This window comes from Sitophilus oryzae, unplaced genomic scaffold, assembly GCF_002938485.1.
Source record: "Sitophilus oryzae breed Bouriz unplaced genomic scaffold, Soryzae_2.0 scaffold_360_pilon_pilon, whole genome shotgun sequence".
NCBI classification, from domain to species: domain Eukaryota; kingdom Metazoa; phylum Arthropoda; class Insecta; order Coleoptera; family Curculionidae; genus Sitophilus; species Sitophilus oryzae.
In genome coordinates, this window is record NW_022146930.1 from 143,004 (window position 1) to 170,016 (window position 27,013).

The following is a 27,013-nucleotide window of genomic DNA, read 5'->3' on the forward strand; positions in this document are numbered from 1 at the left end:
TTTTTTGTACAACAGTTATAGGGAAGATTTATTTTAGCAGCTTATATTTTTCTTCGGTGCGTGTATGCACTAAAAATAACCATATAATGAAACAATTTTATAATAACAACTTAGAAAAAGAATATCTAAAACCGGCATCTGATATAACCTAACTTCTAACTTACTTTTCAAACTCAAATTTAAGGTTTTGTATTCACAATTTTAGCCACGCACATTGTTCAATTAGAAAAAAAACACGTTTCTAAAAGCTAAATCTGGTAAAAATATGCCCAAATATTAACTGAACTCTATAATTTGTAACAAAATAGTAATTCTTGCCATAAGAAGCTGTGTATTTCTCAATCTGTCGGATCACATGCGCCCCTAACGGCGATTTTCGAACTTCATTTAGATCTCAAAAACTGGGCCCATAATTTTTGCGTTCGATTCGCCTCCTCCTTCTAGCCTCCATAATCACAACAATGCTTTAAAAATCGGAGAAGAACTATTGGAATATGAGCGGAATTCAATTACCTCGGCAGTTTGATTTCGGAAAAGGCAATCATCGACTCTGAAATTCAGCACAGGATTAGCAGCGTGTAACGTTTTTAGTTCGTTACATGTCTTTTTTATATATAATATATGATGTCTGGGCGTATCATCTCCGGATTCCCTATCGTTCAGGCCGGATAATTTATTTGACGCGCTTGGCGTAATTTTTACGTTCTCTAGTCCACAACCCTGTTATCGCTCTGTGGAGGCGCTGTCAACATCGCTTCTGTCAACTGTCTGTGCTGTGGACTCACTTTTTGCTTTTAACGCTCTGTAGCCTAACCTAACCATCTCGGCTTTTAGAAATGGTGATTATTTAAATCTTGCTGTATAATCTGAATCAGCTGCTATTTCAAAGCAACAGGTAAAGATGAAATATTATCCTTTTAGATTCGATATTATTACTGCATATTTTTAGGGTAGAGTTTTGGATGTCCCAACTTAACTTGTATTTGTATTTTGCTGGCACGTTGGCGTCCCTTTTCTTTTGTCCTCCAGAACGTTACATGGAAGAAAGGACAGTTTCTTTGTTTATTATTGAGCCCTCGGAAGTAATTCGAGGTAGGTTTATTTTGTTTATTAGACCTTGTTTGGTTTTAAACAAGAGTTTCATATTTTTAGGGTCCAAGGTACGGACTATTTCCAAGGTTATAGTCCTAGATTATGGTCCAAGGTACGGGTAGTGTTCCCTTGTACCATTATCCTATGTACGGATGTCCTGTGGACGAGTGTCCACAGTAGGAGTGATTTTTCTTACATATGAAGTGCCCCAGCGTGGATGTAGCTTGAGCCGTATGCTGCTTCGTTCCCATCTATAACTTAGTTAGTAGTTACGGCTGTATCAATTCATGGTGTCCTCATTCTGGCCCCTTTTGTTGTATTGGATGGCCGAGTACAGAGATGCGAGACCACCTCATGCTGTTACTGTTTGAAAGAAGATTACATAAAGAACAGCTAAGTGTAGATTTAAGTTCTAGTTTTACATTTAACATTTAAAACATTTTCAGTCTTAAACAATAACGTACATCTTAAGTAATATCGTACAGACTATGTTTAGTGGTTAGATTGTTAAGAAGATTCATGTGAATTTAATATTTAAAATATAATTTAGATCTTAGGTTTCATTGCATTGCGTCTTGTAATGGTATTACTTTTATAGATATTACTATTGCACTATTTTAACAGATGAATAACCAAACATAGATTCTAAAATCTACAGGTCGCAACATCTTCGATTTAACATCATATAAAATATATCAAATTAATTAAAGTAATGTTACATTTCATATATTCTCTTAAACTTTACATGTCTTGTATTCTATCGTAGTTGTTTTCATTGATATTTAGTACAACTCTTAACACCACTTTCTTTGACATATAACCACTATATATTTATTAGAACAATACAATGTCATGTACCAGCAAAGAACATCATGAATAAATATAGTCATTAGTTTTAAGTAATATACAACTGTGTTTTCTTTCTCTGTACATGCCTGGCGCCCAATATCTATTTTTTTTTGTTTATTGTTATTAATTAGTTTTCTTTCCAGTGAAATACCTTATCCACGACTGCTCTCCGATGAAAAGCTGCCGTTCGCAGTGGTAATGTTTATAAAAAAACGCTACAAGCGCCTCAAGAGCATTCTGGAAATTAAAAGACAGGGTTTTCTACAATCATGACTTGAGCACCAAAAACGAAACTTGCAGTGTACCGAGCAATAATAATCCCCACCATGTTATTGGACGCGAAACCTGGGTGCCGTACCGTCGACACATGAACGAATTAAACAAGTTGCAACAGAGACAACTCTTGAGAATCCGATGGTCCATCATGTCTCAAAGGTATCGGTCCTTGAACAAGCTAACTGCGAGAGTATTGAAGTCATGGTTACAAAATCCCGCTTAAGATGGGCTGGTCACGTATGCAGAATGCAAGAAAACCGCATACCAAAATCTTTGCTTTACGGTGAGCTTGTAGACGGTAAGAGGAGGCCGTGTGGACACAATGAGTGGGAAGAAGCATGGAATGGAGAAGAATTGTAAACTCAGTTAACAGCGACAACCAAAAAGTACAGAGGCAACAAAGCAATAAGATTTTTGAATGTCCGGAGTGCGGTAGACAGATAACATCACGTATCGGGCTTTGAAAGCTCATGAAAGAAAAAACCTTGCGTAACCATCTTCCGATGCGTGTCAAATACTCGTCAGCGAGTAATGGCAGTATGTATGTACGTATGTTTAAAATTGCCATTTAACTTTTTCAATAGACAGTTAAAATCCATGATTAACTGCAAAAAGTTCTACCACCCTGTATAGTTTAATAAAATATAGCTTAAATCTATAATCCTAACTTGGGATGGATATTTGGGCCAAGTTCTCTGGATCCCCCTTGTCATTATATATTATCGGGCCCCACTATGCTATCAGAAAGGAGCTTCTTTATCTCCTAAAGAAATCTTTGCAGGTTTAGGAAACATCTATCTCTCCGAGAACCCATTCGACAGTATAGATGGGATTCCTCAAATTTACACAGAAAATTATTTACACCCTTAGATCTATTATATAATGACATTAGTAGAATAATGGCTTTATCTATTTGAATAAGTTTATCAAAGCTTGTATAATCTGGAGATGACGTTCCTGAAATTGCTTTTTCTAATTCATAAACATATAGACACAAATTACCTATAACAGATGCGAAAGAAAGCGACTGCATCGCAAACCGCTCGGCAAACCCCACACGCCTATTGAGTGGTGTAAATACACCAGTCGTTTAGTCTGGAAACCTATGCTGTGTCGTATTCGCTTGCTGGAATGACATAGTGCGTGGTTATATGTTTCTTTTTAAAAACGGGTGTAGGATTTTTGTTGAACTTTTGAACTGTTATTTCTTTTTTTCTTAAGTTTTGGTAATTTGTATATCTTATTTAAAATGGGATACAAATGTGTTTATTTATAATCTTAGAAGCGTACAAGATAACCGTAAAAAACCCATCGCAACTTTATTAGATTTTTTTGAACAGGAAAGCGGTAGTAATGGCTCTTTATGTCCCTTAAGTGCTGTTAAGAAGTTGAGTTTTGTTGACGTAAATAATAACTATTTATATATTTATAATTAATTTATTTTTGTTTCCTAAAATATTTTGATTAAAAGAAAATATGTAAAAGTGGACAACGCTGTGCCGGTGATGCTTAATCCCGTGACAGTTATTTGAAATAAACTATAGAAATTTTATGTTTGTTAGAAAAAAAAACAATCAAATATATATGTTCGTATATAAAACCCGCTTAAATATTTGAAAAGTAATAACATTTTTATTTTATGTACGAATTGCATGTCGTGTTAAAATGGATTATGACAGCTTAAATAAAAATTTCAAAGTTTTATGAGGCAACATATATATTTTACTATCTCAGCGGAATCAAGCAGTATCAATAAAATTAGAAAGAAACGTAGTAATTGTGAAAAAATATGATAAGAATATATACAGGGTAGTCCGAACTGTATTCCGGGAAACATATTCTGCAGATATAAATAAGTAAAAAAGTTCGTATAAATTATGTTCGAAAATGGTTAGTTTCGGAGATACAGGGTGTAGAAGTTTCATTTTTATTTCGATTTTCTCCAAATAATTTCTAAAGTAACGTCAATATTTGGATGAAAATTGGTAGCTGGGAGTTTTTTGACATGATAAATTTGATTTTGATGTCAATAAGATTCTCAGACACCAATTTTCATCAAAATATTGACGTTAATAACACATGTAGGTGGCGCCCTCTACTAGTAGGAGTCATATTGAAATGAAAATCAAATTTCTCATGTCGAAAAACTTCCAGACACCAATTATCATCCAAATATTGACGTTACTTCAGAAATTATTTGGAAAAAATCGAAATAAAAATGAAACTTCTACACCCTGTATCTCCGAAACTAAGCAATTTAGGACATACCCCATACAGCACGTCAAATCACATTTACGATGTGTTTACATTATTACATGTAGACACAGGGCGACACAATTCCTCCGATGTAAATATGCTACGTTTACACATTGTAGTTCAACACGTATGCACAAAGGTTAAACGTCCGCCTCACAGTGTAGCCACAGTATAGCATTTACGTATACATAAAGTAAGGGATACACAGTGTGCCGTAGGATACACAGTGCTGGTGTATTACGTTTAAACTATGTTTACACATTGCAGTTGTGACTACCGCCTGTATACGTATGTATTTTGCTTCGTATATACATCTTAGTGCTAGATAAAACTAGTTCTTATTAACGAATTTAGGAAATAATACAAGTTTTGATGCCTAACTTTTCGTTCTTTTTAAGAAATATTTATTCAATGATACCAATTATATCTTTTTAGAACGAAAATTAGGAAGGCAAAACTTTGTATTTTCCAAAAGTATCTCGATCGTAAGTTAAAGAGAAGTAGCCTTAAAATTGTTCCATTTTTGTTTTGTATTAAATGTACCATTTTTCTTCCATAAAATGGATTAAGTGGTTAAAAAATAAAATTCTTATATTTCTTTATATCATGGAACGCAATAGCGCAAATAACACAATAATAATAATTATTTACACTGCAGAAACCAGAAGTAAGAAAACACTGTAAAAGAACAGAATTTGTATCAAAATGTATTAAAAATATAGGTACCTAGTATAACAACATACTAAAATGGTAAACACTGGTAAATCGCCACGATTTGGTGGACCTCGTTTAGTCATTTTTTTCTCCTCTTTTCCCTCCAAGCAGTTGGTTTATTAGCATACCCATTCATCGAGCACTCTGTTGGACTTTGTTGTATTTTATTTCCAGATTAACAATCTCACCCTTAAATTTTATATGAAACTGATTATTGAATATTAAACATATCTGTATATCGATCCATCAATAACTTACCGAATATCAGTGTAAGAAGTTCTTTGAAGTGTTTAAATCTTTCTTTCTCTGGTCCATTTAGATTTTTATTATTTCCAAATTATAAAAAATTATATTGCAGAGCTAACTCAGATAACCTCTTTATCATTATACGAGAATATTTGGAGTTTTCATTCATTGGAGTCAAAATTTGTTAAATTGGGTATCGAGTAAAAGTCGCTGCTATAATATTAATAATACTCTTAGGAAGGTGTAACAAGGTAATTAAAAACTTGTACTTACCTTAAAATCTCTTTTAAATTACACACAAACAGAACATTTATATAGAGCTTCCGAATGATAAAACAATAATGGCTGCTAACACATACCACTCCTAGAAAGGAGAAAGGAGAGAGGACACATAAGATACACTTGGTCGGTATGTCTACGCTGAAGCTATCCGCGCATGCGCACACCTTCATTTCATGCTAGAATGTAGACACAACAGTACACTATTACAAAGTGTCTATATAGATATTTATATTATGTGTATACGTTACATTTTTACAAGATGTGTATCATAGGCACAACAATGATACGAAGTATCACACATACATATGACTTATACATTGTATGTCTCATATACCGACGTCAGATTTCATCATTTTAATAATTATTGTTACGTTACAAAAAACTCTTTAGAATCTTGAGTGCATACGGTATACAACTAGTAAACATTGTATCACACAATTCTATCAATATAAACCTGCGTGTATCTCATATGTATATGTTAGAACACTTAGGTTCACTTTAACATATGTTGTTTCTCATGTGTCTCCCTTGTAGAAACGTAATTTCATTTGGACGTGCTATATGGGACATTTATACGAACTGTTTTACTTATTTTTATCTGCAGAATATGCTGCTGAAGTTTTCGGAATACAATTCGGACCACCCTGTATATAAATATGATAATAAATATTGTTCTGAATTAAGGAAAATGATATGATTACACATTTAAAATATTTCTTGTTTGAAATTTGCAAGCCCAATTTTCCTGTCTTTCCATAATTCTATTCTATTTCTTTGTAGAAAATTAGTTTTATAGATAGAGAGACACTGCAACACCTTTCAACATTAAAAATTCCTTTTATAGTATTTCCTAGAGCTTACTTTTATTACAGAACCTCGGGTGCTCTACATAGAATTTGTAATCATCATAAACTCTCAATGCCAAAGTGTAAAATAAGCGAAAATCCAATTATTTCAGCTAATATTATTGGCCGTTTTTCAATCAAGTTCAATTAGAAATAAGAAAAAAACAATTTTACATTTTCGCTGCGATTCACCAGAGCCATTTCAAGGATTATTCAAATATTTAATAATGAATTAATAATTGATCTTGACCTGATTTGAATGGTTATACAGATCTATTGTGATCCATTTGTTGTCAACATTATACATGAAGACTATACCGGGTGTTGCATCGTCGGACGGGACATAGGAAATCCCATGTAAATTTTAATGGGGTCAATTATTGGCTTCCCTAATTATTTTAGAGAACAACTCTATTTAGGTTTATTGAAGAGCACTAAAACCCACATTCAAAAGAATAACTTGAGATATTTTTGATTAGCTCGTTTACGAGTTATCGCCGATTTCTTTTTAAATATTTCTTATGGAGCTGTATTTACTTATGAGCACCAGTCAAGGTAAAAGATAACTGTCAGATGAAGTTGTCATTTCAGAAATTTACCTATTTAGTGCTTTATTATTATTGAAAACTCATTCCTACATCGGAAATCTTAAAGATGTATTTATAAATACAAATTAATATGAATTAAAGTAAAATAAAGTAATCAATTACAAGGTTAATTATAGTATTATTACGATATTCACTAGCGTTTTTTATTAATGTATTTTTTATGTGGTTTATATCTCTGTTTAGTGAAATGTCGTCTGAACATATTATTTTTGCCCATCATATAAACTTTTTATAACACCTTTTTTTACACTTATACTGCGATTAGATGTGAAATTTAAGTATCTATCTGGTATTTGTGGGTTTTCTGTAAACATCTAAAATTAGTTTATTTTGAAACTTTGACACTAAAACATCAGCTTTTCTTGCAGTGGCAAAATACCCATATAGAATTTTTTGGAGAGATGAATCCATGAGAAGGTATAGACATTTCTTAGAAATTTAAATGGAGAAAGCTTGTTTTTCCCGTGTAGTTTTCACATACCGTGCTGGCAACTGTTACTTTTGGGTCGGTATTTACATGTGTGGAAGTAAATCGCATAGGGATCTTATTAAGTCGGAGTGAGAGAAATGCGACCGACCGACGCGACGTGCGACGGTGTGCTGTTGCGGAGTTGCCGATACGCCTTCAGAGTCACTCAATTCCACTTATTTTTACCAAAAATGCAAGTGTTTCTAGCTTGCACTTAAAAAAATTTAAGCTATAAGGAAAATTACAACGACTCCTTAATAAATAAACAAATTAAGTATCACCAGACGTAATTAAATCGTGAAGCTGAACGCATGACGTACACCTTTCCCTAGAACTTTAAGCACTGACAGAAGTATTGATTGAGTCGACCGGTCAACTGCGACAAATCTGCTATATCCCCTTCCACGTCTCTTAGCGATGTGCACAGTTTCTCGGTTTATTTCATACGTTTGGCAACGTGTTTACTGTCCTCTCTTTGTTCAGTACATTATAAACGCATTGTACTCTTCTTACATACGGAAATCTCGACCCAAGACTAACCTTTGCCAGTCCTTAGTCTATTATTTCAAATAAAATCTTTAAAAATCTTGTATTACACTATGTAAGTTAATTTTACAATAGTAATTATTTGATTAATTACCACCAAATAGTCTAAATAGGGTTAGGAGTATATTAGCTCTCTCTTGTCTTAATTAGTTACAAACTAAGCAAATTCTCTAATAGAATTAGTCGTGTTTGTATTTGTGGAATGTAGGGTAATTGATGCCGGCAATTCTCGAAAGGGTATTGTTATAGAAGCGGATTATAGCAAATTTGATTTTATTACTTTTAAGTTGGTAAATTGTTTAGAAAGTTCCGAAAGTGTCAAGGTCCCAAATCGACATGTGTTCTTTTCAAGTTTTTGTGTCCGGTTTAAGATAATATAATAATAATTAACGTGTAGAAGTTTTTTGGCCTGAATGTGAAGAACATTCGATAAATATAATGCCCCGCTTAATCATTCATTATTAATAACGTAAGGTACGCAGATGACACCGTCATTGTCGCAGAAAGCATGGAATACTTGCAAACGTTGCTAGATAGGGTTCATGAAGCTAGTTGCAAATGGGGTATTAATATAAATATCAAGAAGACGAAATGGATGTTGGATGTGTAAAATACAAATTAATCCAATCCCGATAAAAATCAGCGGACACAATATTGAAAAAGTACCACATTTTAGATATTTAGGAAGCTGGCTAAATAGTGAAAATACATGTGACGAAGAAGTAAAAGCAAGAATTGAAATGGCACGTAGAACATTCAAAAAATGGAATACCACGCTCACTAATAGAAACATGTCACTGCAAACCCGATTGCGAACACTACGTTGTTACATATGGTCCACTCTTCTTGTGGCAGCTACCGGAGAATTCTTAAAATTTCTTGGACCGAACATACAAGCAACAAGGAAGTTCTTGGACAGCTGAACAAAGATCGGGAACTATTAATCACCATCAAGGCCAGAAAGGTGAGCTACTTCGGACACATAATGCGTGGCACCAAATATTATATTCCTCGTTTGATTATTCAAGAAAAGGTGGTGTAGGTCGAAAGAAACTGTCATGACTCAGATATATACGGAACTGGACCGGTCTGGGGGTGGAGAGGCTGTTTCATGCAGCAGAAGATAGAGAACTCTTCCACGAAATAGTCATGGAGATCGCCAACGCCAGAAGACAGGCACGGCACCGCAAGAAGAAGAATCATTCATTCATTTTGTCCATTTTCTCCTACGCCTAGGGCTTCAATAAACGCTTTCCAACGGCTTCTGTTGTCGGCAATTGATTTGACATCTCGCCATGATCGGTTTACTGCTTCGAACTCCTTTTTAATTGTCCTTTGCCATGTGTGTCTTGGACGCCCAGTTCTACTGCCTTTCGCCTTAAAGTGTGACCAATCCACCACAATTTCCTAAGTTTGATCTCGTTATATAACTAATACACAGCTCGGGATCTCTACTACCATAACAGAAGAATTAAGTTGGCATGGAGTACTTATGGAAGAAACTCAATCATATTCAAATCCAGAATGCCACTTTATCTAAAGAAGAAAGCATTCCACCAATGTGCACTACCAAAACCTAGACACCTAAAACGGACATTAGAAGAAAACCGCAGCTCGCACAACGCTCAATGGAAGGAAATATGCTGGGAGTAACCAAGAAAGGCCGTAAAAGAATAGTGTGGATACGACAAAAGGACCCAGGTAATAGACGTCATCCGCAAAATCTAATCCCTTAAGTTTCACATCAATCCCTCAATAGGCAGGACACCTGGCAGGAAGAATGGACAACAGATGGACCACAAAAATGACAGCATGGTTTCCACGAGGAATTAAGAGACCTAGAAGAAGGCCAAACTTTAGATGGGACCTTAATATTAGGAAATTAGCAGGCATACCTTGCGCCCGTATAGCCAACAATAAATAATAACGGGCCCATTACAAAGAGAGTATCTAAATATGTGAGGGAAGCTACACCATAATTGGAAATGGTTGAATAAGCTGAAAATGATGATTTGGACTTGGAAAAGGTCAGTAAAAGTAAGATTAATAATGACTCATCTTGTATCAATTACAATTGTTGATCGAGGATTGAAGTTGAAAGATAATTGTCTAAAATGCTTTGAGATGTTACACCTAGGCTGCGGAACGAAAAGAATTTAAAGAAGGCCAACCCCAAAGATCGTCGTTATATAAGATAGAATGAACAAACTTGAACGATTTTGTGATTATCATAATTTGCACTTTGAATTAAGTTTCCCCGGCGCGGCGGCCAAGTTTATAAGTTAATTTGTTAGCCATTGTTTGGATGTGGATCGATTCAGGGGACTGTGAGTTAAAAAAGAGGGGATGGGGACAAAGTTCATCGGAATGCAGGCCGGGCAACGACTTGGCAGCATCCTGGAGCAATCTCAGCCCCGAGATCAACAAGTTATTAAGCATTTAAGAACAACGATATTAAATTTTTTGCAGTGGTAACGCGCAGTTTCTCCTACTTTCTTTATGTTTGTCTCTTTAATTTTAACCTTGTTGTTTTTATATTTAATTAATACTTGTACACAGTAGCGGTGCGTGTTTTAGTACTGCGGAGGTGCAAAATCTTTAAAAAATTGTCACAGGACCACGCCCAAAAAAGACTCTTTTTAGGCTATAGTAATCTCTGTATGGGCTTTTTGTCAATCTGGCACTTGGAAAAAATTGATTCAATTTTCTGAGATTCCACAGAAAATTTTATGGAACAAAAAATGAAGTAAAGAAAATACAGTAAAACGTAAAAGAAAGTTTCACATCAATTTGATAGGTATTTATGCTCTTTAATTTTAAAAACTTTGCGACAGTAAAAAAATGGTTTCACCCGGAAAAATGCAAAAAATTGCGTTCGAGTGACTTTAGCGCCCTCTAACTTTGTCCCCGTAAGTTTTAGAGGTTTGTTACTTAGAAATGAAAATGTAGAGAATTTAATTCTCTTCATTTTTTGTTCCATAAAATTTTCTGTTGGATCTACGGTTCAGCCAGAGAATTGAATCCAATTTTTTTTGAGTTTCTCAAAAACGGTGGGGTGGGGGGATACGAATTTTCGAATTTAAGCTTTTCCAGACCACTAACGACTGGCACAGTATGAGAACAGGGGTAATTTGATGGGAGTCAAGACCTTTTTTGAGGCCAGATTGACTGTACTACTATCAAAACTACTATATCGTTATCGGCATTTAACGTTTTATGTAAAACAGGCTAGGTATTTTTACACAAATGAAGAAGGAAATTAAAGATAAAGGATTATACTATATCCGTATTGTAGCATATTTTTAGGCAACTTCTTTATTTTTAAGATTTTGATGGTCAAACATTAATAAAATATTCCTTATGTTTGGACAAAATTTTCTCGAAAATAAAGACATAATTTAAAATTCAGTTACAATACGCAAATAGATTGAAGTTTTGTAATTACAGTGATGTATAATTTATATGGTTTTGTAACAAATTGCTCGCTATTTTATGGCAAATGCTGAAGCTCTGCAAACCTTAATCAAGCCTTAATCAAAGCACGTGTGTTTTGAATTTTGGATGTGGCTTAACACGGCAGGATCGGGCTAAGCCTTAGGCAGATTTCTGAAATATAATATACAGGGTGGTCCGAACTAATATTCGAACTGTATTCCGGAAACTTTGAGAGCATATTCTGCAGATAAAAAGAAGTAAAAAACTTCTTATAAATGTATGTCCTAAAATGCTTAGTTTCGGAGATACAGGGTGTAGAAGTTTCATTTTTATTTCGATTTTTTCCAAATAATTTCTGAAGTAACGTGAATATTTGGATGAAAATTGGTGTCTGATGAAGTGGTTTTTTTACATGAGAAATTTGATTTTGATGTCATTATGATTTCTATTTGTAGAGAGCGCCACCTACATGTGTTTTAACTGTTTTGAAGAATAATAACTTTTTATCCGTACCTGTATAAAACTGCTGAGTGAAAAAATATACATTTTCGTATTTTTTTGCGTAAAAAATGTCTCTTGGTAAAAATCGTTACGAGCAACCTTTCTCGAGATTTTAAGAATGGGAATAGTCAATACATGTCATTATTGACAAAAAATAAACATGTTGAGTAGATATTTATTGAAAACACTAAATCACCACAATTCACCAAAACACTTTTACTTTTACACTGGACGCGCCTTTCGCTAACCATGTTAGCATCATCAGCATATGATTATTAACTATCAGTTTATAATTCATACATAAACTGATAGTTTATAATCATCTACTGATGATGCTAACATGGTTAGCGAAACGCGCGTCCAATGTAAAAGTAAAAGTGTTTTGGTGTATTGTGGTGATTTAGTGTTTTTATTTTGCTGTGTAACACCAAAGGTTCCAACCCTCAACTGTAATATAAGATATTTATTGGACTAAAAAGATAAATTTGGACATTTTTTATTTTTTTAAATTAATTATAAAATGTTCTTCGAAAAAATGATGATTGGTGATGATTTGGCAAAAAAACATTTCAAATTTATGATTTCCGTCTTGTAACTATTTAGTCAACATATGTTTAATTTATGTCAATGATGACAGGTATTGATAATTTCGATTTCAAATATCTCGAGAACTATTACTCGTAGCGATTTTTATTAAGACATCTTTTTTACGTTAAAAACTTAGTTTTTAACGTTTTTTTACTTAGTAGCTTTATACAGGTACGGACGAAAAGTTATTATTCAGCAAACGAGTTAAAGATATGTAGGTGGCGCCCTCTACAAGTAGGAGCCATATTGACATCAAAATCGAATTTCTCATATCAAAAAACTCCCAGACACCAAATTCAGTTCGAAAAAATCGAAATAAAAATGAAACTTCTACACCCTGTATCTCCGAAACTAAGCATTTTAGGACATACATTTATAGGAACTTTTTTACTTATTTTTATCTGTAGAATATGCTGCTGAAGTTTCCGGAATACAGTTCGGACCACCCTGTATATTTCCTTCGGCCACACACCCGCTTTACCCGATCCCTGATAGTGACCCAAACAAATTTGGACGAATTATTTAAACGTCTTAAATCAATCTAGACGTCAAAGTAATATAAAAATCAACAACGGCACATAAAATAAAAATCAACAACGGTGGAACAAAAATAATTTTTGGCTGTCGTTAGGGCTTATTTACAGCGAACACATAAAGGTTTGCGGTTTCGATCGAGACAGAAATATGAACTGACACATAAATCGCGAATTTCTCATCCGTTTTGTGCTTGTTATCGCGCCCCGTTAAATTTTTACTACGTTTGTTCAGACTGGTAATGGGGACGTTTTGGCACCCTGTTTACTCTTCGGTTAAGGTTACACGTTTCTCGCACTGATTCCTACTCGTCGTAGGAATGTTCACTTTTAAAAGTAAAATATCGATAGTTTCTTGAAAATAATTTTGGATTTTCGGCACTAGAAGAAAATCTACAAAATAGTAACTATTACCACTTAAGAAATTAAGTATTACTTAATAATAAATACTATACTACTTTGGTTCAACCTTTGAATAAGAAGACTAAGGAAGGAGCATATCAAAAATCTTATTAGGTACACCGCGATGGGCCTCAAATATGGCCGACTTAAATTCCGGTTTATCAGTGTCGTTCTAATTTTATTTAAAAAATGTAAAACTATGATGTAGGGTAGACGTGGGGTAGACTCAATAATTTGTTGTTTTATTTTATGTTGTGAATAAATGTTGGTAGTTATTAAAATTGTTATAAAAATATATAATTCTAATAAAAATAGATAAGTTATAATAAGTATTTATTAACACAAACATCCGATACGCTACTGAAGCAGGTAAGTCAAATTAACGTATCTAAATTCTTTGACATCTAATCTTTGACAAGTAATAAATAAAAGCTAAAATGCAAGAAAAATATATAATTTAGTTAATTTAAGTGAATTTCATAAATGATCGGTTTACTACACGTATGTATATTATATAGTCACTTACTAGCGAAAAGTTGTTCCATTATTTCACTCAATTTTTGCCGAGATCTACCGCACGCTACACAACCAACTATTTTAGAGTCTCTTTTCGATAAATCGCGATAGTGTCACTGTTAATTTAAGTTCTGCCACAATTTCCATCTAGATTTACTACCTTTATACAACTATCAGTAGTAGAATAAATAATAAATAACATAAAATAAGCTCCGTAAAGACTGACAAGTCCACAAAATTTCAAATCAAATTCAAATGTGTCAAATGAATCGTCAAACAGAACTGTCAAGGATCCCCACCCTAAAGAGCTTTTATGGTGGCTTTTCCGCCCACCATGCATGAATACATGGATAGCATTATGCTCCTTCCTTAGTCTTCTTATTCAAAGGGTTCAACGGAGGCCAATTTGTCCGTAAACTGAAAAAAAATAAGTAATTTTACAAAAAATATTGATATATTAAAGTCAGTCACTTAAGGATTTTATATATTAGTATAGATTTTTGCACGTTTCTTATTAAAAATACCGTATGATCGAATAAAAACGGCGTCAGCGATGGCAATGAAATGAAGATCGCTGTCATTTTATATGTAAATTTATATGGGAAATGTCATCGATCGTCATTTCCCAGCCAACTGGACGCCGTTTTTTTTTTCGATCATATTATATTTTTAATAATAAACTTGCAAAAATATATACTAATATATAAAATCCTTAAGTGACTGACTCACGGATTAATCACGAACTTGCTCAAACCACTCAACGTAAGAAGTTCAATTTTAGCATACAGGTTGATTCTAGGGTGTAGAGGTTCGACAAGAAGGGATTTTTCGAAATTCCAGTTCCAAGGGGGTGAAACCACCCCTCAAATATTACAATATTTTTTATTTAAAAAACCGTCGAGTTTCCGAAAAAACGCTTAAACACGTATATTTTATTTTGTTTCTTTACATATTTTAAGATTTTTTAAAAATGTATACAGGGTGTTTCGGAAAATCTGGTCATTGATTAATCACGGTCCTGTTTAAAGCGCTTGACGTAAAAAGCTGATTTTTGGAAAACGGATTGACTTTAGGGTGTAGAGGTTCGATAAGAAGGGATTTTTCGAAACTCGAATTCCAAGGGGGTGAAACCACCCCTCAAATATTAGAATATTTTTTATTTAAAAAACGGTTATTTTCTTTAAAATATCGATATTGTTAAACATCACTAACTTATCGTATGTTTATTGATATTTTCGTTCTTTAACTCAATTTCTAGTATTTTATGAACGACATTATTTGTTTCAGATATTTCCGTATGACTGGAAACCATGTAAACCGTACGGAGTTATTATAAATGGTTGATTAATGTTGACTAAACTGTTTTGGTTGTTGACCCACTCCAAAGCCACGACATCTGGAACACATGTAAGTTAATAGAAAATTCCGTATGATTAAACGGTTTTATAATTGGAGAACGTTCCCTGGAACGACAATTTTAATTCTGTTTTAAACTTATATTTTAAATTTCAGTGGAATAGAGTTAGTGCTACATGCCAGTGACATTTATAAATTTGTTTTAATTTAGATAATAGGAATTGAAAATTGTGTTTAACAAAAGTGTTAACAAAAGAATCTACAGTGCATTGCTCGCCATAATTCTCAAGAAGACTCTAAAGGTGCGTCCACAATGCTCGCGAGCAGGTCGAACGAACTCGTGAAACACGAAAAACATGGCAAACAATCGGAGCGAGATGTTCGCGGCGCTCGCGATGCTTCACGTGCTTGCGATCACATAAAATGCCTGTTTCGACTGTTCGGCTCTGTTGCGGTACAGTTTCATTCATAGGATACGGTATTTACTACAGTATGATTTGAAAAACCATGACTTCTCTTATTTTTTTTTGTTCAGAATTACAAATATTTGTGTTTTGTTCTTGGATTAATAATATTAAATATACTTTTAATAAAATATAACTCTATATTTATATTGCCTACTGATCTTAATTTGATCTTTGATAACTTTATTTATATTTTGGCATACGCCTGGTATTATTTTTGAAATGCTTTGCTTGGAAACTTTGAATAAATAACCGAAACTGGGTATGCGAGTCTCCAGTTGCAAGGAATCTTAATGTTATGGCCAATCTTTATTTAACTCTTTCTTTAACCGGAATACACTTCCTAAAAGTTGTATTTTTTCTTTCTATACGGGGGCCAACTAAGTTAATAAGTCTTTCAAAATCAGTAGTGGACATGCGATAAAAATTATTAAAAAAACATTCTGTGTGTTTTTGCGATTTACAAAAAAAGGTTGGTGTGCTGGGATCTACTTTTGACATTATTAGACATAAGCCAAATAAGTTAATAAGTCTTTCAAAATCAGTAGTGGACATGCAATAAAAATTATTAAAAAAACATTCTGTCTGTTTTTGCGATTTACAAAAAAAGGTTGGTGTGCTGGGATCTACTTTTGACATTATTAGACATCCAACACTACCATTTTTCTCTTTGTCTTCTTCGTTTTGTAATAATGATCCCACTAGCAGCCGCTATTAAAAATACTTCGGTATCATCAATGTAACTTATGTAAAACTTAATCCTAACAAAACTACTGTCATGATTGTGGACCGACAAAACAACAACCAACCTCACGTGGGAAACATAGCTAGATTTAAGGTGGTTAATAAATACTTATATCTGGGATCGCTAATCGACAACAGCGGCTCATGCGAAGGCGAAATAAGACGTAGAATTGCGCTGGCTAGAACAGCCGTAACTAAATTAACTAAGATATGGAAAGATACAGCCATCACTAAGAACACCAAACTAAGACTGCTGAACTCGCTTGTTTTCCCGATTGCTACGTATGGGGCGGAAACATGGACGCTGAAGAAAAGCGATACCAGGCGAATAGATGTTTTTGAAATGTGGGCATATAGACGTCTGCTACGTATACCTTGGATAGCCCATCGTACGAATGAGTCAGTTCTCCAAGAACTAAACTCACAACTCAGCCTCTCAAAAAAAATAAACCGATGTTTTCTGACATATATTGGTCACATTGCTAGAAGAACGGACTCACTGCAGCTGCTAATAGTCGAGGGAAAGGTAGAGGGAAAGCGACCACGAGGAAGATCACCCAAGAGATGGGTTGATCAAACTAAAGACCTAATCGGCCAAGGCCTTCATGAAACCGTCAGCATGGCTCAAAACAGAGCGGACTGGCACAATACGATAAAAACCGCTACAGGAACATCATAGTCACTAATCCCTCTTCAGGGAAACGGACCAAAGAGAGAGATCATCAATGTCCGAACAGCACTAACGCAGCCGAAAGATCTTGAGAAACACGACAAACAGGAAGCGCAAGCAACGCAAGCCCAATCAGAAGCAAGAGCGCGAGCAGCATCACGAGCAATGTGGACGCACCTTTAGACTCTTCAAGGTTCTTTGTGGAAGCTTCTGTCAATGTTCAGAATTCGGCACAGTACTGGAGTACAGACCAAATATAGAATTTAATTAGTCTTAGATTGGTTTGTAAATTAAGAGAGATGTCTACTCTTGAACATATTTCCCATTCTAACAAAAGTAGTTCTTGCTTTCTTTATATGCGGCATTGTATTTCTACAGGGCGGTCCCATTCATTGTAATTCTTCTTCTTCTTCTAGTGCAGATCCATTAATGGATGTTTGCGATAACATTTTCCATTGCTTCTCTGTTCCGGGCGGTGTGTATTAACGACTGAACATCGAGTAGCCCCGTCCACTGTCTGATATTCCTCAGCCAAGACATTTTCTTCCTTCCGATACCCCTTCGGCCTTCGATTTTGCCTTCTATCAACAAATGCAAGAATTGATATTTGGGGTTTTGCATTATGTGTCCCAGGTATGCGGTCTTTTTCTTTTTAATCAATTCAAATAATTCACGCTCTTTGTCAACGCGTCTGAGAACTTCCTCATTTGTCAATCTAGCCGTCCAAGGTATATTCAGGATTCTGCGATATAGCCACATCTCAAAAGCCTCCAATTTGTTGATGGTAGCTGCTTTCAATGTCCAACCTTCCATACCATAAAGGAGCACATACCACACATAACACTTTACGAATCTTAATCTAAGGCTAAGGTCAAAATCAGAACAGACAAGTACTTTTCGAAATCTCAAGAATGCCTGCCGAGCTTGTTCGATGCGACATTTAATTTCGTTGCCTGATGTCCAATCTTCGGAGAGCCAGATGCCCAAGTACTTAAATCTCTTTCTATGGGCCTTGAGTTAAATGTTAGGATGGAGTTTATAAACACATTTGGGTTTCTGGATATAATCATAAATTTGGTTTTCTTGATGTTGATGTTTAAACCCATTGCCTTGCTCTGTTCTCCTACCTTGTTGACCAGTTGTTGTAGGTCGTGTATATTGTGTGCAATTAAGACCGTATTGTCGGCATAGCGAATATTGTTAATCCACACTCCATTAACTTTGACCCCCATTTCCACGTCCTCCAGAGCCTCTTGGAAAATAGCTTCTGAGTATAAATTAAATAGGAGTGGAGACAGCACACAACCCTGTCGCACCCCCCTTCTAACTTGTATGGGATTGGACATGATATTGGACAATTTTATTTGTGCTGTTTGGTTCCAGTATAACTTCTCAATGCATTGGATGTCTTTATAATCTATATCCTGTCTCATATATAATATTGAATACTTTATGTAATGCTGTAATGCCTCTTTCATCTAGCAGCTTAAGTATTTCTGCAGGAATTTCATCTGGCCCAGCCGCTTTGTTATTTTTCTAATTAAGTATGGCTTTTTCAATCTCATCTTTAGTGATCGATGGGCCGGTTAGTGAGTTATTGATATCAGATGAGGGTCTTTCATCGTCAAAAAGTTCTTCTATATACTTTTCCCAAACATTGTTCTTTTCTATGCTTTCGAGGACAATCTGGTTGTTATTATTGACTGTCACAGTTGATCTCATTTTTTTATATGCCAGCAGTCTCCTTCAGCTTTTTATGCAGATTAAAATTGTCATGTTGGTTTTGCAGCTGTTCTAATTCTGAACATTCACGTTTAAGCCATTCGTTCTTTGCTATTCTAATCTTTGTTCTTATGAGTCTTTGAATATCTTTGTACATGCCATCTGTTTTGTTCTTGTACTTTCGACGTTCATTGTAATTATAAAGCAGATATGGCAGATATGGAAGAGGTACGATGTAGGACACTTAAAATGGACACCCTAAGGAAACTGCAGCTCGCACAACGCTCAATGGAATGAAATATGCTGAGAATAACTAAGAGAGACCGTAAAAGAATAGAGTCGATACGACTAAAGGCCCAGAGGTAATAGATCTCATCCACAGATGATGAGTCAAATTCCTCAAATTACAATGGGCAGGACACATGGCAAGAAGAACGGACAACAGATGGACGACAAAAATTACAGCATGGTACCCACGAAGAGACCTAGAAGAAGACCGAACCTGAGATGGGACCATGATATTAGGAAATTAGCAGGGTAACTTGGGCCCGCATAGCCAAACAATAGGCAACAATGAACCCATCTAAAAAGAGAGTATCTAAATATGTGAGGGAGGCTACACCATAATTTGAAATGGTCGAACAAGCTGAAAATGATGATGATGATGACTGTATAGGCAAAGAGTAGATAAGACAAGAGACGACAGTTCGCGCGGTACCTTTCATGTTTGAGTGGTGGGGAGAGTGACCTCGTCTCGCTTGTCCCTTTAAATTTTCGTAATTTTTTCGCGGGAAATTTGAAATAGACTATTATTAAAACTTGCCTGTATAGCTTATAAATAGTTACTGTATGGGTAAAGAAATAAATAGAAACGAAAAAAATGAGTTTTCTAAATATTATATAACATAAATTATAATTAGAAACATATTTGTCGGGGAATAAAGATAATAAAAGCAATATTTTGTATATCGTTGGTAAACAAGATAAAGTGACCAAGTCGATTTGTAAGAAATGTTTTATTTACGTGTATTTTTTTTTCATATGGATTTGAACAAGTGTAAAATCACAATGTGGAGTTTATGTACAAGAAAATAGAGTTGCTCAATTTTTTTTGTAAAAATATATTACAAGCTTCTAACCATGTCTTCGATCTATGAATTACATTTAGTTTATTAACATAATTATATAGTATATTTCTATAAAATACTTTTCAGGATCCTTTGGGAAAGAGTGAACTATTATGTTTGTCGAAGAATAAGACCTATTTTTGCAGTCTTTATAAGCACACACATTGCCACCATCTCGTCTTTTCCTGCTACTCGTGTCCTGTTCGGTACGGTATTCATATCTAACAATTTACAAATTAGTACGCAACAAAAACGATACTAAAATTAAACCTTAAAAACTCTCAAAACGATAATATATCGAAAAACTCTGAAAACACACTTTAAAAAGGCAAAAATGCAAGAAAACAACTAATCAGATTTGTTTATGTTTAAGCCTGATTAGCTCAGCTGATTGGCGCATAAAATAATTAACTAGAATAATTAACTAGGATTGGCGTCCTAAAATCATAGGTTAGATTAGATAAAATACGCCGTTGTCAGATTTTGAGATTTTATCTGTTTATCTTTGAAATCGATCAACTAAGTCATTCTATTTCTTTGATATTATCAGTGCATTGCGAAAAAAGAACCTAAACTAAAAATTTTACATTTCCGTATTAATATACGTTACTTATATCTTTCTTATATTATTAATTTATTTTCAGAAAATCTTGTTTATTTTTCAAAGAAATATACTTGGCAACAGACAAAATGGGACTTGATGGGACCTTTAAATTTTAATATATCTGCGTCTCTCTCGCGAAATTTGACTTCTTTGTTCACTGTCGTCTCTTGTCTTATCTACTCTTTGGTATAGGCAACTTTCCCCTATTTTCATATCAATTACCTACTAGACATTTTTAAATAAACTACATACCATTGGTGACAATCCATAATTAAACTAGTTTTAATAAAACTAGAAAAAAAAAGTACAATTACAAGTACAGAACAGCGCAAAAAAAACAGCGTTCAGTCATTAGCAAATTACCTGTTTTTACCCTCATAACTCTCTTCCGTTCTGTAGACTCCGAAGTTCCAAAATCCAATATCCCCCTTTATCCAGTTCTTTCTTTCCAGCCATCTATTTTTTTTCTCTCTTTTTTTTCTATTTCCAAACAAAAAACGAAAACAATTCCTTTACACGGGCCGAATTAATCGGCAGAACTTTTATCTCCACCGTTTTCCGATGAAAATCAATCTCCCACCTCAGGGCCGGTGGACTTTTCCATCGGTTATTTTCATTCCGATCCTCCAGAGGCCCGGGGAGAGTCTGTATTTATTCGAGAGACACCCGAATGATTGTTTTGTGCCGAGAAAATACACTTAAACACCCTAAGTAGCAGTTTATTGCAAACAAAATTGGAAAAAATGGACCTTATAAAACAATCCATATATTACATTATATAAAAGCTCGAAGGGTTTTTTTGTTCCATCCATCCCACCGAAACCTCTTCACCAATCTTGATGATTCTTTTTTTAAATAAAAGGTATATATGTCTAGATTAGTTATGAAGTACTTTTATATCGTTTAATCCTTTGGTTTAATCATAAGAAGGTTTAATCGCTATTTCTTTATGTAAACACAATACCTCCAGAAATAAATTATTTGTCACAGTCAGTGGTATGTCAGTGGTGTGTCAGTTAGATTATATTTCAAGTGTTTAGATATTTTAGGGGTCAGTTCATACCTAGTTAATTATTTTATGGTTCATACCTAGTTAATGGTTTATGGTTCATTTCTAGTTAATTATTTTATGGTTCATACCGCCAGCTTTAGATACATAAATATTAGCACAAAGGTTCGTTTAAATGACATTAGTGATTAGTGAATTAGCTACGTAAAGCGATTTTAGGAAATTCATCCTCTTAGACTGTAAAACTGTCGAACAATTTCTCCTGGTCTAGAAGAATGAAATTCTACAGAAAGAATTAGAAGAGATTTTTGAAATTCATCAACCAAATGGGTAAAGTTAGTAAAAAATTATATAAACCTTCGTGATCGCTGGATTAAATAATGACGTTTTAAACACATCATATCTCTATGATCTCTGCGCGTTCTCGATTACTATCGATCTATGGATGTAACCGGGTTTATTAATCTGTGGTATTATATATAAGGGAATCAGGAGAAATGTGTGAATGAAATAAAAATATATTAAAATTAAAATTAGAAAACAATAATATGAGCAAATATATTATAAGTACTAAGATTGTTAAATTATTCGGGTAAGTACAAGTGATGATAGTACTACCGACGGATTGTAGCGCTACACCCACACGGTTTAAAGAATAGATAAAAAAAAATATAGGTTAACTAATATAAATATAAATTTTCTAGATTTACTGAACTTCAAATTGATGTTGGATTGCTCGTCGTTGTGTAGTAAATACTTAAAGGAAGATGGTTACTTATCTGACCTCCGGTTGGTGTAAAGCTGAAGAGATGTTGGGCAGAGTAAAGCAGATGTTGATACTTGGGGTTCCCTCTTCAGAGTTGGGTTACAAGCCACAGCAGAGGCTGGATACGAGCCTAGTTAGGTCCACGATTAGGTTCAAACTTGATTTCTACTTCATGTAGGATCAGTGTTGTTATTCGGACTACGAACAGGTGTTGAACTACAGGTTGTGTACGGAAGGCTGGTACAACTCTAGTATGGACAATCCACAGGAAGGACTCCAATACAATTCAATATTCAAAATAGCTCCAGTGAAGAATGGCAAAACTTCACAAGCAAGAAATATGACAATAGAAAACGAACGAAAAGGGAAAGAAGGAAATAAATAAATCTATCTCAGCTAAGGTATGAAAACTTATAAAATGCTAATGTAACTTATAATATTACATTTTAAATTGATTTTAGGATAAGGACAATACTAACTTTGGGTCTTGTGCGGCCTCGATTAAGTCTTTCAGATTGCTATGTAAGCAGGCAGTCACTTGTGAAAATAAATCCCTGTAGACAACTTCACCGTTCTCAAGATATTTAGAATGGAAATACTCAATACATGTCATCATTGACAAAAAATAAACACGTTGAGTAGATAGGTATTTGACTGAAATAATAATTTTGGGAAATTTTTATTTTTTTAAATTAATAATATTTGTTTTACGAGAAAATGAAGATAAAAGAGTTTTTGTTGAACTTTTGGCACAAAAATATTTCTTCTTCTTCTTACTTCTCAAACTCTCCTTTTCAGGAGAGTTGCGTAGCCTAGGCTGCCAGGACTATTCTGGCGAAGTACTTATCTGCTTTTTTCTTTTTTTGGGTGGTCACGTTTTACGAACTTTCACCGATTTATCTTTCTTAACGACTAACAATTATTAAGGCTATTAAACAGGTTGCTTTAAGCTCTGCAACTATTCAGTTATGCATGCACTCTATGAGTACTAAGCAGCTCTAAGTCCCAATAATTACTGTGCATTTCAAGAAAACGTGATTATTACATTTCAAATTTGCGGCTAGTTTTTTTCTTGGTTATAAAGTTAATGTTAGGCTTGTTATTAGTAAATATTTAGAGTTTTAAATTACTAACCTTCAAAAACAAAGCGATTTATTTTATGTGTTCTGTCTTGTTGAAGACCTTTCGTTATTAATCTTATAATTAATAATTAATAATATCGTCCTTTTTGTTTATTAATTTCCTTCTTGTGACCAGTGTTAATTCGTCTGTTTCAGCCTCTATTCCAGTTTTGCTTATCTTCTTTAGGGCACTTGATGAATCAGAGAATATAACTGCCTTGGCGATGTCATATTGTTCTATTTTAAGTAGGGCAATGTATATAGCATAAACTTCTGCAGAACAGATAGAATGAAAGTCTGGCATTCGACCTGAGTTCGCTGACTTCTGAGAATACCCCCAGCCTTCCCGTCTTGATCTTTTGAGCCATCTGTATAAATAAATACACTATTTGGCCATATAAACATGTGTATATATATACATGTGTAAATATTATTTATTATTTAAAGTTTTTATTTATAAGTCAAATATTTAAACATCGTTTATTATAATAAAACAAGACCAACGTAATACGCCCAAAGTTTTGTAAATGGAGTTAATATAAATAGGTACTTAAATGATGGCAAAAATAAAAGACATTATATTTTGGGCCACAAACAAAAGGAATTGTCTAATTAAAACACATATGTATAACAAATTATAGTTTGAAAAACGTTTTGATAATCATTTGATAATATTATGATTGGCGCTATGACAACGACAATATTTTTTGAGAATTTGACAAAAGTATGACAATGGCCGTTGGAAACTATGGAAACTACAAAAATATCTGATTTAACGCCATCTGGCAATAACTAGTAGCAACTTCTTAACCTAAAAATTAATTGCACTACCACTTAGCGCCTGAGGCTGGAACTATTTTATTTGAAATTTTCGTGGAAACGGTGGAACTGCTTTTGCTATTTCACTTTCCCGCCCCTGGTCAACATGTTTAACTTATGTCAATGATGACAGGTACTGTTAATTTCGATTCCAAATATCTCGAGAACTATTACTTGTAGCGATTTTTATCAAGAGACCGCGTTTGCACAAAAAACGTCGTAAATGTATATTTTTTTACTTGGTAGTTTTATGCAGATACGGACGAAAAGTTCTTACTCTTAAACCAGTTAAATAATATGTAGGTGGCGCCCTCTACAAGTAGGAGTCGTATTGACATCAAAATCAAATTTTTCATGTTAAAAAACTTCCAGACACCAATTTTCATCCAAATATTGACGTTTCTTCATAAATTATTTGGCAAAAATTTAAATAAAAATGAAACTTCTACACCCTGCATTTTCGAAACTAAGCATTTTAGGACATACATTTATACGAACTTTTTTACTTATTTTTATCGAAAGTTTCCGGAATACAGTTCGGACCGCCCTGTATTGTCTGACTATCTATCTAAACTTTCTACTTGTTTTTTTGAAAAAAAAAACAATCACTAAAATTATTACACCTCACAGTGAGGACTTCTCACAGAGCTTTGATATGGGCACACTGAAACCCGTTACAAAGGCGCTTTTAACACGACATTATCCGTAATTTACCCTCACTAATTTCAAAAACAACACACCTTCAACGCCAGCTGTGTTGATTTAACCGTACAATACGAGTGTGAAACACACAGAGACAGAGGGAATGTGTGGGAGAGTATTCTCTTTAATTGACCTCAGTCAAAAGGATAGCAATGCTGGAAATATCTCAATTAAGTTCATTAAATACGTATAATGGCTTCGATTTTTAAAGGTTATATTAGAAAGTGAAACTTTTTTCAACGTAATTAGAGTAATTTTCTAAATAAAAATACATCTTTTTAAAAATAAATACACTCATGGACAAAATTATCGAATATTTTAAATTTTCAAAATTTATGAAAATGAAGGATACTTAAATGCTGCAGAAGTAAGTAAGTAAAACCTTTTGAATGGAAAAATAGGGAATAGTTAATAACGAGTATTCCCACCTCGAGCTCTAATTACTGCTTGCATCCTTCTCGGCATGTTACTAATTAAAGTTTGAATATATTCTTGAGGAATTGCATTCCGCTCGTGTTGTTTCGCATATCGAAGCTCTTCTAGTGTATTTGGAACAGGATTTCTTCGTCGTATGCGACGTTTTAGCTCATCCCACAAATGCTCAATGGGATTTAAGTCTGGGCTATATGGTGGCCAATCTAATCTTTGAATCTGGACTACATCAAGATAATTAGTCACTATGCCAGCTGCATGTGGTCGAGCATTATCGTGCATAAATAGGAATCTGTCGTATAAAATGAGTTATAAGTACCTCATATATTTGATACAAAATTTTTTTGGACGAAAACTTTTGTTAAAATTTCGTCAACGATCAAATTGTAACACAGTTGCGAGAAAAACAGATAGAGAAAGGGATATAAAGGGAAAGAAAGACAGAGACGGATAGTTCCTTTAATTGGATATCTAGTTTGAAGGATAAAAGGGATACCGACTATAACGTCATCTGTACCCTCGGGTCACAGAAGTTTCTACGATTGTGCTGAAGCTAGGGCTGCTTAATTAGAGTCATGTGGTTTACTGTTTATGGGGGGAATATCGGTATTTGTAGAAAATATGATGTTAATTATAAAATTGTAATAGCTCACAGCAAAACAAAAGAGATAATTTTATTTAGACATTGTAAAACTAAAAAGTATAAAGCGAGCGTCACAAAAAATGAAAAAAATGAAGTTTTACCGATCTATTGACTAGTGATGGGAAAAACCGATTAATTTCAATAATCGAGTACTCGAGTTTCAAGCGATGCCAATAATCGAGCGATATATCGCTCGAATTTAAAAATACGGTTTTTCGTCCGTCGCTTGTTGTAAGTACTCGTTAACGCCAAGCGCCAAGCAGTCAGTTGCGTGCGCAGTGCGTCGCAACATCGAGAAAATATCGTTTCCCCTCTCACGGATACCCCGGAGCTACAGAACGGACAGACGTACTGTACTTTACGACCGCTTTTACAAACAAAGTCATTATGAGGGCAGCCTATTATACACTAGACACATTTAATTTACTTATTTGAGTTATTTCCACGGCCGATATTAGGATTGTCAAATTATAAAAGAAGGCTACATTGAAGATTCCATTTCAAGAAAGAAGGAAATTTCAAATAGAATTCTTGCAGGAGGAGAAGGTACTTCAGGTATACGTTTTTCTGATTAAAATAATTTCAAAGAAATTGAATTAAATGGAACTTCAGTCAGCAGCTTTCCAACAAGAACCATTGTTACTGAAAATCAAGAAAATGAAATGTTTGTTCACAA

General features: G+C 34.3%; 1 protein-coding gene across 3 annotated transcripts in view; it reads left to right on the plus strand.

Annotated features, from left to right (window-relative positions):
- LOC115885079 (probable G-protein coupled receptor CG31760) overlaps positions 1–27,013 on the plus strand; it is a 204,491-nt gene that overhangs the window by 22,555 nt on the left and 154,923 nt on the right. The window contains exons 1-3 of one of the 3 annotated variants that reach the window (XM_030903847.1): positions 22,346–22,446; positions 22,559–23,021; positions 23,082–23,142. The gene's annotated coding sequence lies outside the window, so the exon portion shown is untranslated. Of the gene's footprint in view, positions 1–15,445; positions 15,566–22,345; positions 22,447–22,558; positions 23,022–23,081; positions 23,143–27,013 lie in introns of those variants that run through there. The other 2 variants (XM_030903848.1, XM_030903849.1) reach the window with 2 other exon arrangements.